General features: G+C 52.0%; 1 protein-coding gene across 4 annotated transcripts in view; it reads left to right on the top strand.

Moving 5' to 3' along the window:
- NAP1L1 (nucleosome assembly protein 1 like 1) overlaps positions 1-17,630 on the top strand; it is a 269,587-nt gene that overhangs the window by 161,460 nt on the left and 90,497 nt on the right. The window lies entirely within an intron of this gene.

Raw genomic sequence — 17,630 nt, 5'->3', positions numbered from 1 at the left:
TCTAGCACCTCACCCATCATGGCCACTGTTAAAACAGCATGCTTTAAAAAGCAGTTATTAGCTGTCACATTGATCCCGAGTTAGGATTCAATTAAAGTGAACAAAGTTTTTTCTGGAGTCCAATGACTCAGTAAAACCATTCAACTGAGGCAGTACAAGACTCCCCTCTTAGTACAAGGCTGTACCACCTGAGTTCATGGTAGCGTAGACGGAGCAGCCAAGTTTATTTTAGGATTGAGGGCTGTAGAATCAGTACAAAAATTGTGATACAACACTATGTATTGTAAAAATAAATGGCTTATTGAACTATTAAATCTGGGGGGGGGGAGGGGGGAGTATTGTCTCAGATCATGTACACATCATAGAAAAACACAATAATATGCTTGAAGGTACACCGAAAAGTTGTACTGGGGCAGCCAAACCAATAGTTTACTTTTAGTAGACCCTAGCAGTTGTACCTTGACACAGCAAGAAGTCACTTAATGGACAATACTGTGAGTAGTGGGACACTTGGCGTACAGTATAAACCTGTAACGCTTGTATTCACCAGATTAAATGGTGAGTAAAACTGAAGGATGTAATGTTCAATTACAGATTGAGATGAGCAATACCTTTTGTAACTTATTTTAGGATGGCAAACGGCTACCTCAAGGTACTTAAAACCTATACTTTTTTAAGAGGCAATCAGCAACTTAAAGGCAGGTATAAAACGAGGAAAGCAAAACCCAATGTTCTAGGTAGGTAAAACCTAATGCAAACTTATTCTGGACAGGCTAACTTCAAATTGGGGAAGCCAGACCCAGTTGGGACACTTGTACACCTATTCTCTGGACAAAAGTTAGTGAAGCCAACAGCATTACGTTTGGGGAAGAGCCCCAGCCAATTTACAGGTTAGCAAACTAACCTTAAATCTATTTTCTATTAGAATGGCAAAACCGTTTCGAAGGAGAAGATGTTACATACTTTGCAGAATGGCAGAACATTTCTTAGTAATTTTTGTAACTTCACTCGGTTTCCAACCAACTTCTTTTGCAAGTAAGTAACTTTTAAACACTTATTCTAACAGCCAATCCTTGTAAGTCTTTCCCGTATTCTTGGGGCATGAGTACTCTGTGGCAGAAGGGGGGTCACTAGGGTCTAGTGTCAAACAGGCAGGTCAGGATAGGTTCTTAAGAAGCTAAATTCAGAGTTCCTAAAAGACTGTTATACCAAGTACATATTTTACTTTAGAGTTAGCTGAGGGTCCAGGGGTTTCAGAGAATCCCTAGCAGGGGCCAGGGTGCACTGGACGAGGGGCATCTAATCGCAATCGCAGAAAAGACAGCAAAACTACACTGGAATCACAAGACCATAAGGTAAGTAACTACCCAAGCCAGCACAGATTTTGCAGCAGGAGAACCTCAGAATATTTAGCCAAAAACCTGGTATTTCCTTCATTAAAGACACACAGGACTTTTGCAACAAGGATCACAGGGAAAGCTCTAGGCAAGGTTTTTCTCTGCAGCTGTGGATTTGTTGAATTTTTTTCAAGAGCACAGGAGAAAATATCGCCAGTTGGATTCTCTTCGTTTGCAAAGTCCAGCACTGGTGAGGGGAATTTTGGGACGAATTGTGCCTCTGGAGATCCTTCACGAGGATGCCCACAAAGTTTCAGCAAGATTCTGAATTGGGATGACTGCAGTGTCTCTAGGTACCAGGGTATTGCAGCCCCGCAAGGTTTCATCACAGTGGGGGAATGGCTTAAAATGCAGGTCTCCTGTCTAGTGGGTCTCACCAGGGTCTGGGTTGTTAAGTCCCCAGATCGATTGGAAGGAAGGGCTACTGCAGACTCTCCAGTCGACGGTATTCTCAGCTGTGTCCATCCTCTTTAATTTTGGTTCCAGTGGTTGACTACCTCTTTAGCTTCCAGCATCGGACTACTCCAGCATAGGGTCTGGCATGGATTCACATGCTCATTCCCCGTCAGGCTGGGAAATCCTCTGTAAAGAGAATCAGTTTTGTTTCTGAACTGTCTTTCTCCTAATAACCAATTGCTGGGGTCATACTGCCCCACCCAATGGAGAGAGCCAAGGAGGAGCGAGGCGCTGAGCCCCCACCCCCCCGGTGAAGGCCCAGGTTCACCATGTGAACAGTCTATTGAGGGAGTTGTGGTGTCCCTAGTGAAGGCTGCAGATGTGGGTTCCCATGAGACGTTCACCAAGGCGAGTGTCACTGCCCGCCCGGAGAGAATCGTCCTTTGTGCCCATTGTGAAGACTCCTGTGAAGGCGATACCAACCATCTCCGAGACCATTGCCCCTGACTGAGAATAAGGGGGGGGGGGGGCGTGCAGTGGTCCAACTGGACTCTGCCTGAGAAGGGCGTTGAGGCCAGGTCCTACGGGAAGGACCCCAACTAGGCAGATGGGGGGAGTGACAAGGGAACTGACTAGGAATGGCAGGGTGGTGAGGAACCTGACACTGTGCCACTTCCAACATTCCATCGCAACCAGGTCGGAAGACATCCTACTAGCTCTGCACACAGAGAGATATGGACAAGGTTGCCCACGCCTCTGACGGGCAATCCGGCACCTGGACCTTCAGAGGAGCCACCAGTGAAAAGACCAGTCCATCCCCCTCCACCGTACCAGCCTCCGCCAAGGGACAAGACTGAGCCAGATGCGACAATAGAACAGATCTCCTGTTGCCGGTGCCCAGGGCTTCTCCCCGACGAGATTGGCTCCTTCCACGCCATGATCTTGGGCAGCGGAGCTGTTCCAGCTCAACCCTGAGGGAAGGAGGATTCCTTTATCAACGAGAGGCCAAGAGTAAGACCGTGCTCTTGATCGCGCTGTTGGACGACATTTGGGACAATGGGCTGTCCCTTCTAAAGAACACGTCTTCTGCGAAGAGACCAGTACGAGAAGAAATGCCAGGGTCCAGACTACACCAAGTGTCTCAGAGCACAGCTGTCCCCGGACTTGGTCTCGGTGGCGGGCACGAAGAAATCTGCAGGGTCGGCGACTTCCACTGCCCCACTGATGGCAAAGCTCCATGGGGCGATGGGTCATCTTCATTAAGGCGACCAAAGCTCTCAATCGTGGCCCGCTACGACAGGAAGCTGTGGTTTAAAATCTCTCCTCTCCTGGATTTCCTCCCGGACGACGAGGGTCCTTAATCTTGCAAGAAGGTGAGGTGGCATCGGACCATGCCATCAGTGGCCATGGGCGTTACCGACACTGGGTTCTGCCAGATGGGCAACAGCGTTTGCCTTAGTCTGCGTGGTTGGCTCAAGGCCATCAACTTCCATCAGGACATCCAGACGAGGGTATTGGACATGCCCTTCAACAACTTGTTCGGCAAGACTGGACGAGTCGCTGCAGGCCATCAAGGCAGACTGACTGGCCCGTGCCTTGGGCACACACAAGCAGCGATGGCCGTCCTTCCAGGCTTCCGGAGGCAAGTCACAGGGTGCCTCCAAAGGATTTGGTGGCAGCTTTTCTTCCTACCATCAAGCAGCCCGTTTTTCGTCCCAGGAAGCCTACAGGGGGGCGCAGCAAGGCCGGAGGAAATCGCCACCAAGGCGAACGGCCTCAGCAAAACAGGGCTGAACCAGCTGTGACATCGGGCCCCCACACGAGCACCCCGGTGGGAGGCCGGCTGGCAAACATCAGCATGTGGAAATCAATCTCCAGACCGTTGGGTGCTGGATGCCGTGGCTCATGGACACACCCTGGAGTTCCAAACTAAGTGTCCCCATTTTCCACCTGTGGCCAGGAAAGTAAACCACGTTCCGCAAGTGCTTCTAGAGGTACAAGCGATACTGAAAAAGGGTGCGATAGACCGAAGAGGCTCTGGAGTATACTCGGGTACTTGCTCGTCTGAAAGACTGGCGGTTGGCGACCCCCTTCGAGATATCCTCCGCCTCAACAAATATATAAAGTTCCGGATGGTCACTCTTCAGCACGTGCTGGGACAGCTTGAGGAAGGAGATTCCAAGTCGTTGCTGGACTTGGAGGATGTTTATTTCCCCTTCCACAAGGGGCATCGGACATTCCTGCGCTTTACTATCAATTCAAGGCCCTTCCCTTCAGTTTGAAGTCTGCTCCAAGGGTCTTCACCAAGTGCCTGGCGGCGCGGCTGCGCCTGCAGGGGGCCGAAATCTACCCCCATCTGGATGATTGGCTCATCCGAGCGAAGTCATAGAACTTGCTGTCGAACAGTGACTGCCTGCTCATGGAACTGTGGTTCTTGATAAACTATGCTAAGGCCTGCTTGGTGCCATTGCAGGACGCTCTGTTCCTGGGGTCCAGGCTCAACACAGTGGCGCGCCTGGCATCACCGTTTGACAGGATAAAGCCATCCTGGGCAAGGTTCAACAGCTGACCATGAAAGTGGCCAGGGTGGGGTCCATACTCTGCATGTCGTCATGCATCTACCTTGTGCGGATGCGGCCGCTGCAGGAGTTCCTTGATGCCCATTGGATACAAGTGTCTTGAAGCATCGAAGACAGATCGCCCTCAAGACACTCGCGCACATCTGGCGGCGGGCACAGACTTTCATACCCCAGCACATCATGCCTCCATGGAGGGATGGAGCGCGCGCACAATGGAGATTTCCACGCAAGAAGCCTTTGGCTACCGGAGAAGTTGTTGCACATCAAAGTTCTGGAACTCCGGGCTGTGTTTTTGGCCCTCAGATGATTCCTACTATCCCGCAAGGTGGTGCAGGTCTTCACCACCACTTTCTACATACGGAAGCAGGGGGCACCAGATCTCCAGCCCTCCAAGGAAGCACAGGATCTGTGGCACTGGGCCGTCACCCAGGGGATGTTCCTGGTACCCTTTCATCTGGCAGGAGTGAAGAACACTGTCACCGACTCACTCAGCAGGTAGCTGTGCTCTTGCCACAAGTGGGAGTGGTAGGCAGAATCCAGTGCAGTTCCCTTAAGAGCACTACACCAGATTAGGACTAGAGGTGAGGGCAATAAATCCCCTTTGGTATCAGTCTGTACCACAAATATTTAGTTGGTAGCGGTGGCTGAGCAGTCACTTATCTCAAGAGGGAGATGAGCAGTATTCAGGGTTTACACAATAGGTCTACTGTACTATGGTACAAGGAAACACTGACCAAAGCTTGGTATTAAAAAGTAGTTGCATGCATTTTATTAGAAGTGTATAAAATATATATCGGTCATCAAGCAAGTTAAATTAAGTCAAAGGAAAATATACACTCACAAGTTGAATTGTAGACCAAGTGAACCAGAGTGAAAACTGAGGAAAACGGCAGTGAAAACTACACACTGGATTCTCTAACTGCCTCACAAGGGAGGGAAAACACAAGTTATCTAGAAATAGTTTCTCATACAGCCTAGCAACACTTCCCATCAGTTTGAACCAGTTCAGCAGGACACTGCCTCAGTATAAGCTTGAGCATTTCACAATGTTTAAGAATGGGAAGGAAAGGGTAGTTAAAAGAAATAAGGGCGCCAACAGTTCTCAGTGAGAATCAATCTAAAGAAAGCAGATCTAACAAATGTGACCAGAGTCAATAGGCCTGTGCCAGAGTCGGTGGTACAGGGCAAGTGCCCAGGAGCAAAATGTACTTGTAGCTGCAGTTATGTCTCTGGCTAACGAATTTGAAAAGGTGGTTGCAGAAGTTGAAAAGACAATGTTAAGAGGGAGGTGGCCAACCCAACAGGTAGGTAACTGATTTAAAAACACCTTTAGCACTACCGCGAAGAAATGGCGACCTGGCGGAACAATGTACCTTAAAATGAAGTGGCTCCTGCGGTGGCGGTTGTTCCTGGTAGTTCCTGCAGTTCGGGTGATCCAGCAGAGGAAGAGAGGCTCTCGTCGTGGAGGAAGGTTCGAGTTACTGCACTACCCAGGGATGAAACCATCCGCGGTGCTGCCCAACGAATAAAAGGTACAGTCCTTTAAATCGTGGTCCGGGTGGACTGGTACCTGGCTAGCTGGCCTCCGAGTATGGGAGATTTGACCAAGGCAGGTCCGGGAAGGCGATTGGCAAACTGGTTGGCCCAACCAGCTCATGGGAAGAAGGCTCTTGCAGGTGAAGATCTTCTCATCGTGTGGAGAAAAGTGGTGATGCTGCAGCAGGGCTTCACCGGTGGTTCAGTCATTGCCGATGTCATTGGCTTCTCTCCTCTTCGGCTGCTTAGTTCCAGTGGCGGCGACTTGCTGTTCCAGTCCTCGGGGGCCCTGCTTTTATGCAAAAAGATCCCCATTCATACAGCCTAACTGTCACTCACTGTTTCGATGATGGGACAATCCCCAGATCAACCTTTTTTGCGACACCAAGGAACACAGTGCTAGAGGTTCGCCAGCAGGTGTCCCCAGCCAAGGAGCATGGGGATGCGTTCTCCCCCTTGGGCCGACCTGTTCCTCTGCATTCGTTCTGTTGCCAGTACTGCTGTGACTCGTCAGTCAACTCAGACGGTCCCGGTTCAGGATGATCCTCGTTGCACCGGCGTGGCCAAGGCAGGTATAGTTTCTGGACATGTCGGCATCCCCTCCATTCAAGCTTCCGGCAGGCGCAGATCTGCTCGCCAGGGAAGGAGGCGCAATTCTGCATCATGACCCAGGGTCGCTGAGTCTGCAGGCCTGGCTCCTGCAGCACTAGAGTTCAGAGGGTACGAGATCACGGCGAAGTGCTACGACATAAATGGAAGACGTTTACCATCTGGTGCCGTGCACAGATCAACCCTCCAAGGATCAAGGCCCTCACGTGTTGTACTTGCTGTCGCTGGCCAAGGCGGGGCTGGCTCACGCCTCAATCAAATTCATCTGGTGGGTATCTCCTGCTATACCAGAACTCCTGGGCGATCATTGCTGAGGTCTCATCACCTGGTTAAGGCGTTCATGAAAGGACTGTTCTGCTCGTTGCCGCATGTGAAGGCTCAGGGCCCGGCGTGGGAGCTCAATGTGTTGCTGACTAGGCTCATGGGTCCTCGTTCGAGCCTTTGCATTTGGCACCTCTGAAATTCCTATTGTTGAAGACTGTTTCTTGTGGCCATCACCTCTGCACGTGTGGGAGAGATCCAGGCCCTCTCCTGTAAGCCTCCGTACTTGACATTCCACGAGACGAGGGTCGTGCTGTGGACGCACCCCTCCTAAGGTGCTATTGGACTTCCATCTCAACGAGCCCTTGGTGTGTTGCCTGCTTCCTTCCCGTTGCCAACTGAGGACTTTCCACTCGCTGGATGTGGCTATAGCGCTGAAGTTCTAAGTGGAGCGCATGAAGAGTTCGGAAGACATCACAGCTGTTTGTGAACTTTGGCCCTGTGAACCAAGGGAAGGCCCTCTCCAAGGCTTCCATTTCCGGGTGGCTCTCTGGCAGCATCACCCATTGGAAAACCGACCATTGCCTGGCTGCCCAAGAGCCCATTCGACCAGAGCAATTGCTGCAACTACAGCGTTCCTGTCTGGTGTGCCCTTTCTGGACATCTGCAGGGCTGCTACATGGAGGTCAACACCTTCACGAGATTCTACTGCGTCAACCGGGATTCCACGGAGGAGTCCCGAGTCGGCCAAGCAGTGCATGCTCAACCCGTTCGTTCGAATGTGAGCCTGGTGAGGAGGTAAGAGATGCTTAATGTTGAGCCTTTCCACCTCCTGTGGTTGTGCATGTGTAATGCTATGTATTCATGAGCATGTGAATCCATGCCAGACCCATGCTGGAGAAGGAACAAGTTACTTACCTGTGACTGTTCTCCAGCATGGGTCTGGCATGGATTCACATGCGAACCCTCTGCGGCTGTTCGCTTGGTCCTACTGTCACTTTACGTGCTACCAAATCTGAAGATAGCTACCAGAGGGGGGCTTAAGTAGAGGGCAGTCATTGGCTTGGGGCAGTATGACCCAGAGACCAGTGATTGGTTATTAGAGAGACTGTTCAGAAACTAAACAGATTTTTCTTTACCAAGGATTCCCAGCCTGATGGGGCATATTCATGAGCATGTGAATCCATGACAGACCCATGCTGGAGAAAGTTGCAGCTGAGAACAGAAGAGACCATCCCCTCTGGGGCTTGCGTGGAGGTTGATTAGGTGGCATAGGGTGCAGTTTTCTCTTTGCCGGCAGGAGGAGCCATCGGCATCCTCTTCTGGATATCAGACAGGTGTGGAAAGTTGAAAGGATGTCAGCAATGTGTTCCTGGGAGGCATCGGGGGTAGGCGTGCTGGACCCAGCGCCCACATAGTCATTCCCAGTCATCCCGATCAGCGTTTCCGCCATCGCCCTCCGCATTTGTCATCTCCCCACCCCCCCATGTCTTACAGAACCGTGTGAAGACCACCTAGGTGCAGGCCAGCAAGTTGCTGCTAGGCATGTCGTTGTGCATTTACCTGATCCAACTCCGCAGGTTGCAGATGCAACCCCTTCAGGAATTCCTGAATGCTCAGTGGATCCAGGTGTCTGGAATCTTTGCAGACAAGTTTGTTCTCAGCTAGGAGTGACATTGAGTGATGTGGTGGGGCGTGCACACCATCACCGGAGGCACGGATGTCCATAGCTGTCCCTACCAGGAGACAATTGCCATGGACGCTTCACTGATGGCTGGGTAGCCCACCAGATGTCTCCTCGCCAGAGGCCTGTGGCTACTGGAGAGGAATCCCCACATCAATGTCCTGGAGCTTCGGGGCAGTGTGCTGGGTCCTAAAATCATTCCGTCCCTCAAGTGCAAGGTGGTGAGGGTCTAAGCAGACAATACCACAATGTTCTACATCAGGAAGTGGGGGGGGGGGGGTGGTACCAGATCCCCGGCACTCTCCAGGGAGGCATAGGACTTGTGGCACTGGGCTATAGCCCAAGCAATGTTCCTAATATCCTTTCACCTGGCGGAAGTCGAGCACAATTGCCGACTGCCTCAGGGTGCTGCGCTCTTGCCACAAGTGGGTACTTCGACAATCAAGTGGACAGCCTCTTCCTCAGATGGGGCAGACCCCAGATCGATCTATTTGCGACTGCAGTGAACACCCAAGTGCCAGAGGTTCCAACAGCTGAGGGGCATGGGGGACGGGTTCTACTCCCTTGGAGGCCATGTTCCTGCTAGTGCCTCTGCTACGAGTCATCTGTCAACTCAAACAGTGCCAGATGATCCTTGTCGCCCCAGTGTGGCAGAGGCTAATTTGGTACCGGACCTTCTCAGCTTGTGGGCGTCGCCTCCAGTCAAGCTGCCAGTGATTGCGGATCTACACGCCAGAGGAGTCGCAATCCTGCTCCACAACCCAGGATCACAACCTGAAGGCCTGGCTCCTGCAGCCTTAGAGATTGGTGGGTACACGCTACTGGCGGACTGCAGGGAGGTCATGGCCAGGGCATTGTCGACTCTGGCACAAGTGACAGTGCTTTGCAACTTGCTGCCCGTCGCAGAAGAGCACCCTCTGAGGGCCCCAGCCCCTCTGCTCCTTCCGCATTTGTTGGCTCGCCACATAGTGCATCTGGCGGCTACCTCTTGCTATACCAGGTCTCAGACTGTCTTCTCTTTGGTCACACCGTCTAGCAAAGAGTTCCTCAAAGCACTGTTTTCATCATTCCTGCCGGTGAATGCTCCTTCCCCAGTGTGGGAACTCGATGTGGTGCTGACTAGGCCTTCGAGCCTACGCATCAAGCTACTTAATTTCCTGGTCCTGCAAGCGGCCTGATCTCGTGGAAAATAGGGAGCATGGTGATGCAGTAGCACACTTAAGGTCCTGGTTGAATTCCATCTCAACAAACCTTTGGTGTTGCCTGTGTTCCTTCGCTGTCTGAAAGGACTTTGCACTCGCTGGGTGTGGATGTGGCTTGAGCGCTGAAGTTCTGTGGCGCAGAGTTTCCAGAAGATGTCTCAAATTTTCATGAACTTTGGTACTGTGGACCATGGGAAGGCCTTGTCCAAGGCTTCCATCTCCAGGTGGTTCTCCGTCTGCATCACTGTCACCAGTTGGCAAACCAAATGCTGCCCTGCCGTCTGAGTCCGTTCCACCAGAGCGATCCCTGTGATGATGGCATTCCCCTCTGGTGTGCCCCTGCTGGACTTTTGTAGAGCTATGTGGAGGTCTACGCACACTTTCACGAGATTGCTCCGGGGATTCCAGAGGAGTCCAGGGTTGGCCAAGCAGTGCTACGCAACCGGTTTGCTTGAAGGGGAGCCTGGTCCGGAGTGTGATTGTTCTTTGTTGGAACTACTACCCCAGGACACTTTGGTGGATATTAGATTGGATGGAAGTGGTATGGGCTCTGAAGTGAAAACTAATTGTCATTAAACAAGGGTGCATCCTTGCACCCTTGGTATATAATCTTTGTGTCAGATTTTAGTTTAAAAATGAATGTCTTCCAGTTCCCCCCCCCAAAGAAAGGCCCTGATCACCTGGCCTGGTTATGCCACACTGAAAATATTATTTTGTTAGATAGAACAGCGATCAGATTACAGTGGAGCATCCAGGTACATTGGAGCATCAGGGTGTTTTCAAAGGAAAATGGCATTTTTATTAATGTTCAAAAAACAATAATTCTCCAGCATTGGATCTTTCATGGATTCACATGCTTAGAATATTCCCCGTCAGGCTGGGAAGCCTCGGTAAATTATACAGACCTTTTCCATAGGAAAAATTTCAACACTTTTGTGTCCCATCTATGTCGTTTTGGGCCGCCTGCGCCACTAGGACGTAGAGGTATAAGTAGCCCCGCCCCCACGGCTCCCTCAGATTTCAACCGTCTTCCAAAGTAGTGGGATTTCCTCGAGTATTTGCTGTTTTTGCTAGGTTGTGCATTTTTTCTTGGACTTGCTTCGAAGATGTCTGGAAAGGTGGTGTTTCTGTGTGCTACCTGCGGTCTTAAAGTGTGTGAATGTGATGGGCATATGGACTGTATTTACTGTCTTCACCCTCGTCATTCAGCCGACGTGTGAGATCTGTCAAGGCTTCTCCCAGAAGACCCTGAAGGACCGAAACAGACGCCTGTTAACTTGGCTCAATGACCGGGTGGGTGCGTACCCTGCATCGGAGGTAGGCTCTACTGCCTAGAGATCTAAATCTCTGGTACCCCCTCGTCGCTCTGCGTCGGCAGAGCCTCCGATGAAGAAACCACGTTCATCGGGAAAACACCCCTCTGATGAACATCCTCCGAGGGACTCTTCGTCAAAGAACGTCCTCTTCCTCATCGAAAAAGGAGAAGTAATTGAAATCCTCCTCGGGAGACCGCCATGGCTCTACGTCGAGTGTCATCGACCCACAAGCCGAGTTCAAAACCGGCGAGTGTGCCACAAGGCTCTGCGCCAAAAACTTTGTCGACGGTCAGATCGTCGACGTCTTCTTTGCCATCTGTGCCTGCTCTTCCCGCGATCACTTTGGCGGGTCAAACAGCGGTTATGGAGAAGATGTCGTCGACGGTGGCACTTTCGGTCGGTTGGCTGCCAGAAGTTTTTGACCCGATGTTGCCCGAGGCCGTGTTGCAGCCAGAAGCAGTCCTTTCCATCTCGTCGGCGGAGGATGACCGTGGTCCGATCGTACAGCCGACTGATCTAGGGTTGCGTGCAATCAGTTCGGGTGAACTCCCGAGTGGGAGTGCCATCCCAACCGCCTCTTCCTTGCTGAATCCCCAGTCTCTATTGTCCCTGGAGGTGTTGAACACGTTACAGAAGCTAGTGCAGCGTCTGGACACGCAGTTGCCGCACACTGGTGTCCCGACTGTACCGCACGTTACGCCGGCCGTCGCCGAACCAGGCCCGGCTCAACGACCAGAATACCTACAACTTGCCCGGTGGAGGATTGTTCTCGCCCGCACTCGGAGGAGGGAGAATTGCCGGAGTCGGAGCGTGAAGGGTCCCTTTCAGACGTCTCATTATCCCCCTCGAGGGACCCCACATGGGAGTCGGATGCAGAGATGGAAACTACAAAGAGTCAGGCGCAACCATCTCTGCCGGATGACATCGGGCCCTTCATGCAATGATGGGAAAAGCGTGTGCGGAATTTGGCCTGGCGCCGGAAGAAGTGAAGAAAGATTGCTTTCTCTTCGGTCATATGGGCAAGAGAAGAAAATCGATGTTTGCTATCCCAATTTTGGACCATGTCTGGCAAGAGTTGTTGAGGACCATGCGTCATCCTTTCTCAGAACCAGCGATAAAAGGACGGTTAGAAAAGAAATTCAAGGCTCCGGAGTCAACCCCCAAATGCTTGACATCTCGACCTTCACCGGATTCGGTGGTGTCCACTGCTGCGGCCAGAAAAGCGAGGTTGCAACACAAATGCACGACCCCGCCGACGATGCCAGGAGACTAGATGCGTTTGGAAAGAAGGTATTGTCAGTAGGTGCGACTATAGTGAAAGCAGCCATATCCCTGGCCATTATGGCACGGTATGATGGAGAGATGTGGCATCATTTGGCTCCTATCTTAGACCATCTACCAGAGGAACACAGGCAGTCAGCTATGCTACTAGTACGTGAAGGGGGAAGAGGCTTCCAATCACTCCATAAATATTGCTGTCTACCTGGCGGAGGCCGGTTTTAAACCAATTAACGCGTAGTGTTAAGGAGGCAAGCCTGGCTTAAGTGCACGACTTTTAGACCAGAGGTGCAATACAAGGTGCTGGACATGCCATGCGAAGGGGAACAACTGTTTGGTAAGAAAGTTGATGAAGCCTTGAAGGGCCTGGAAGAAGACTGACACTGCTCAGTCACTCGGAGCCCTCCAAAGTAGCAGAAATGTTTGTTCCTTTCCGAGGTGCTTCCGGAAAGTCCCGGTTTGGATCACCTAGAGATCGAGGTTTCAGTCAACCCTCCTACTCTTCCCAAGGCTACAGACAAGCAGCCCAAGCTACTCGTAGAGGCAGAGATTACCAGTCCTCAAGAAGGAGGCTACTATTCATCGTCGGCAAAGGATCGACAGGCAAAAACCCAGCAATGACATGTTTCGAGACGTCCTGGGGGGGCAGTGTCTCGTCGGACGCATAACGGACCAATGGGATTTGGACACGATACATCTGGGTCACTCCCTAAAGTTCAAGGACAAGCCACCACACATTCCGCCGGTGTTCTTGCCGCAATCCCATCTTCAGATACTGGTGCAGGAAGTGACGCTTATGCTGCAGAAAGGGGCTATAGAACTAGTCCCAGTGGCCGGTGGCCGAACGAGGAAAGGAGTGTACTCCTGTTACTTCGTGGTCAAGAAACCCAATGGAAAATGGCGTCCCATTCTAGATCTACGGGCTCAACAAGATGCTTGCTTACTCTGCAAGAGGTTATCTGATCGATAAAACCGGGAGATTTTTTGTCGTCGCTAGACCTTCAAGCCGCGTACTTTCATATCCCGATGCGTCGACACAAGATTTCTCCAGCATTGGATCTTTCATGGATTCACATGCTTAAAATATTCCCCGTCAGACTGGGACCCCTCGGTACACATATATAGCATTTTCCTATAGGAAAACTTCTGACACTTTTGTGTCCTATCCTCGTCCTTTTAGGACCCGCCTACGCATGCTCCGCAGGCCGTCCCAGTATTAGAGGCCCGCCCCGCGGTTCCCCTTCAGATTTCAACCGTCTCCAAAGTAGTGGGATCTCCTCGAGTTGTCTTACTATTTTGTACTGGGTTGCCTTATTGGATTTCGAGTACGATATGTCCTCTGTATCAGGAAAAGCGCTATTCCGTCCATGCGCGACGTGCGGCTTGAGAAAGGTTTACGAGGGGGACGGACATATGGATTGTATATATTGCCTCCACCCTCACCATTCGGCGGATGCCTGCGACATATGCAAGGGTTTTTCTCAAAAAACCCTCAAAGACCGGAACCGACGCCTGGTGGCATGGCTGAATGAGGGTGCGGGGGCATACCCCCCCACCCCCCTCGGAGGTAGGCTCCACACAGTCGGCAAACATCACGCCGCGCGGCCTTGTCGGAACCACCGGCGAAGAAATCTAGACCGTCGGAAAAAGTCGTCTGGAACTCACTCCACTACAGACTCCTCGTCCAAGAAATCATCCTCATCAAAAAAGCATGAGAAGGAAAGGAAATCCTCCTCTGGCGATCACAGATCGACCACGAGTCGAGTAAAAGCGGGCACAGTGTGGAGAAGGCGGGACCGCCAAAACCACCTGCAAAGCCTGCGTCGTCGACGGCGATCCAGTCACCGGCCGCCTTCCGCCACTAGCGCAAGGGGCATCCTCCGTCCCGTCGACAATGGCGTCAACGAGAGCCTCGTCGACGGGGGTCCTACAGGAGGCCTGGAGGCCTGAAGTCTTCGACCCTACCCCCCCAGAGGCTTTGCTACAAGAGCATGTTGCTGTCCTCGGAGGACGAGAGCGTGGCTGGCCCAGCAGACCTAGGGCTACGAGCGGCTGCCAAGTCGTTGACGAGGGCATCCGTTACACCGGTATCTGCCCCTCTCCTCAATTGGTTTTGTCGTTGGATATTCTGTCCTCGCTTCAGTCCTTGCTACGGTCGTTGGACTAGCGACTTCCCCAGGACCGCCTGCCACAGTCACCCGTCGACGAGCTGGGCCCGTCCCGTCAACCGCTGCACCCACGCACGCCAATCTCAACACTGGCGCAGGCGGAAGGTGAGCTGCCAGATTCGGAGTCGGACAGGGGAGCCATGTCAGGTCTCTTTATCCCCCTCCAGGGATCCTACCTGGGTGTCGGAGGCGGAGTTAGAAAACCCCAGAAGCCCAGCTCACCCGTCCCCCCCCGGGACGACATTGCTTCATTCCATTCGATGATGAAGGCATGCAAAGAATTTGGTCTGTCCCAGGAAGAACAGAGGACTGTTTTTTTGTTCGACCACATGGGCAAGAGAAGGTCGGTGTTCTCGATACCGATACTTGACCATGTATGGAAAGAGGGGTTGCAGACAATGAGACACCCATTCTCAGAACCAGCAGTGAAAGGACGCCTAGAAAAAAGTTTAAGGCTCCACAGTCTACACCCAAGTGTCTATCCTCTCAACCAACACCAGACTCGGTGGCGGCGGCAGCGAGGAAGGCAAAGGCACAGCACAAGTGCACGACTCCACCCTAGAATGAAGCGAGACGCCAAGATGCCTTTGGCAAGAAAGTGCTCTCCGTGGGAGCGACTACAGTAAAGGCAGCAAACTCTCTGGCAATTGTAGCCAGATACGATAGGGAGATGTGGCACAGGCTGGCTCTGCTGCTTGACCACCTTCCGGAACAGAGGAAGGCGGCGATGCTACTGGTCCGAGAGGGCGAGGAAGCCTCAAATCACGCAATAAACATCGCGGTGGATCTTGCTGAGTCTGGCTTCAAGCAAGTCAATAATGGGGTCGTATTACGTCGACAGTCATGGCTGAAGTGTTACCTACTTCCGACCAGAAGTACAATACAAGGTCTTAGATATGCCCTTTGAGGGAGACCTTCTTTTCGGTGAGAAGGTGGACGAGGCCCTAAAAGGGATGAAAGAAGATTCGGATACGGCACGTTCTTTGGGTGCCCTCCAGAGTGGCAGAAGCTACAAGTCTTTTCGCCCCTTTAGAGGGGCTTCAGGTAATTCAAGATTCTCCTCTGCAGACAGATCCTTTGCCAGATCGGCTTACCCCTCCCAGGGATACCGATGTGCCTCACAATCGGCTAACCGTCGACGAAACTTCCAGTCTTCCAGAAAACGACCATCATACCCATCGTCGGCGAGAGACAAGCAAACTAAAGATCAGCAGTGACGTTCCACCACCCGTTCTGGGGGGAAGAGTTTCAGCATATGTCAAACAATGGGTGTTAGACACTATAAGACACGGACACTCTCCAATTCAAACACAGCCCCCCGCAAATTCCACCTGCATTCACCGCTCAGTCCCATATGAAGGCACTGCAACAAGAGGTTACACTCGTTAGCGAAGGGAGTGATAGAATTAGTTCCAACATCACAGAGGCCAAGGAGTCTACTCAAGATACTTCATTGTAAAAAAGCTGAACGGCAAATGGCGTCCCATTCTAGACTTACGCGATCTCAAGTCCTTAAAGAGCCTGAAATTCAAGATGCTCACTCTGCAGGAAGTGATCCGCGCAGTTCAAAAGGGAGATTTCCTGGCTTCCCTGGATTTACAGGACTCGTATTTCCATATTCCAATGTGTCGGAAACACAGGAAATTCCTACGTTTTGTAATAGGGCAAACCCACTACCAATTCACGGTTCTTCCTTTCGGGCTCAAAACCTCCCCCAGAACGTTCACAAAATGCCTGGCTCCAGTGGCGGCCTGGCTAAGGAAGCAAAGCCACCATGTATACCCATACCTAGACGACTGGCTGGTAAGGGGATCCTCCCCAGCGTCGACCAACACAAGTCTGCAAGCCAGCATGCAGCTTCTACAATGGCTAGGATTCGCCATAAACTTCGAGAAATCCTCTCTGCGGCCATCGAACGCTGGTATTCTTGGGGCACAGTTCGAGACTCAGCTAGGGCTGGTGAAACCTTCTCTCGACAGGACCTCGACTCATTCAACAGGCGGCCCGGCTATGGCGAAACACCAGGATCTCTGAGAAAGTATGTTTCGGTCCTAGGGGCCATGGCATCCTGCATCCATCTGGTGAGAAACTGTCGACTCTTCATGAGGCCAGTCCAAGAATTCCTCGCAGACCGATGGACACAGGCTTAGGGATCGTGGTCGGACAGGATAACCGTTGACGACAAGCTACTTCGGACCCTTCAGTGGTGGCAGAGCTCCCACAATCTGAACAAAGGTATGCCCCTACAGGAGCCGGAGTTCCAGAGCACCATAGTTACGGATGCGTCCCTAACCGGATGGGGAGCGCACATGGGTGCTCTCCAAACGCAAGGTTGCTGGTCTCCAACGGAGTCACTCCTACACATAAACGTACTGGAACTCAGAGCGGTACGATGGGCCTTGAAGGCGTTCCTACCACACATCAAGAGGTCGCGGGTGCGGATACTGACCGACAATACAACAGCCATGTTTTATCTGAGGAAACAAGGAGGGACACGATCAAGGACTCTCTCCATAGAAGCCCAGAAATATGGCATTGGGCATCGAAGCACGATATCTCCCTCGTGGCTCATCACCTTCCAGGAGTGAGGAACTGCCAAGCCGACTCCCTCAGCAGAAACATGGCCCGGATACGCGAGTGGGAAATGGACACGGGTCACTTGAAGAAAGGGTTCGAGAAATGGGGCCACCCCCCTCTGGACGCCTTCGCGACCAAAGAAAACAAGAAATGCGAGGAATTTGCAAGCAGGTGGCCCCAAGAGGGTTCGGTGGGGGAGGCGTTCTCCTACCCACGGACAGACATGTTCCTCGATGCTTTCCCCTGTTTCCCCTCATATGGAAAACAATACAGTGGATACGCAGATACAATTGCCGGGTGATTCTAGTGACACCATACTGGCCGAGGCAACCGTGGTTCTCGGACCTCCTCCATATATCGCTGGAACATCCCATAGCGTTTCTGAAAGTCCCGTACCTTCTATCCCGGGACAGAGGCACGGTGTGGCATCACGACCCGGACAGTCTCAACCTTACGTCCTGGCTCCTGACTTCTCGGAATTCGGGGCTTTAGACATTTCAGCGGAGTGCCAAGAAATTCTGCAGGCGGCTAGAGCCCCTTCCACTAACATCCTACTCCTATAAGTGGCGGAGATTCTGTGAATGGTGTAGAAGACAGCGGGACCTACAACCATTGTTGGTGACGCCG

Source organism: Ambystoma mexicanum, chromosome 12 (assembly GCF_040938575.1).
Source record: "Ambystoma mexicanum isolate Mex_15411 chromosome 12, UKY_AmexF1_1, whole genome shotgun sequence".
Lineage (NCBI taxonomy): Eukaryota > Metazoa > Chordata > Amphibia > Caudata > Ambystomatidae > Ambystoma > Ambystoma mexicanum.
This window is presented reverse-complemented; position numbering and strand designations above follow the sequence as displayed.